Below are 582 nucleotides of genomic sequence, written 5' to 3'. Positions count from 1 at the left end.
CTTGGTCCAACCTTTGATCAAAGTTGACCCTTCTAGTGTAAGGATGTTCATCTCCTTGCATCATAGGCAAGTTGAACGCCACCCTCACACTTTCTGGACTAAAATCCAAGTATTTCCCCCGAACCATACTGTTCATACCCTGACCGGGGTCCTCTAACTTGGTAAATCCGCAAGAGGTCCGACCTTGTCCTAAAGCTCACACTCAAAGGTCGGACCTCGGACAAAGAGCAAGGAAGGCCCATTAAAAGGAACGCAGCCCAAACCTAAAGGCCAAAAAGGCCTGGAAAAGGCGGTTCCACAAAGATAGAGATAAACTCCCAAAGATAAGATAAGATAAAGATATCTTATCCAGGGAAGATCACTGCCAACCACTATAAATACACTGGAGCACCCAGGTATGGCATTCATTCCAAATCTACACGTATATCTGCTTGGACCCATGCTAACTTAAGCATCGGAGTGTCATTGCAGGTACAACCACCAACCGTTCTGCATACCTAGCTCAGGTTACCGAACCTCCACCTCGGGCCTCTCCAGACGACCGAGCTACACGTTTCAGGCAAACCCTCGGAACAATACCCA

Source organism: Arachis duranensis, unplaced genomic scaffold (genome assembly GCF_000817695.3).
Source record: "Arachis duranensis cultivar V14167 unplaced genomic scaffold, aradu.V14167.gnm2.J7QH unplaced_Scaffold_232525, whole genome shotgun sequence".
In the NCBI taxonomy this organism is placed as follows: domain Eukaryota; kingdom Viridiplantae; phylum Streptophyta; class Magnoliopsida; order Fabales; family Fabaceae; genus Arachis; species Arachis duranensis.
The sequence above is the reverse complement of the archived record's forward strand: the minus strand, read 5'-3'. Positions refer to the sequence as shown.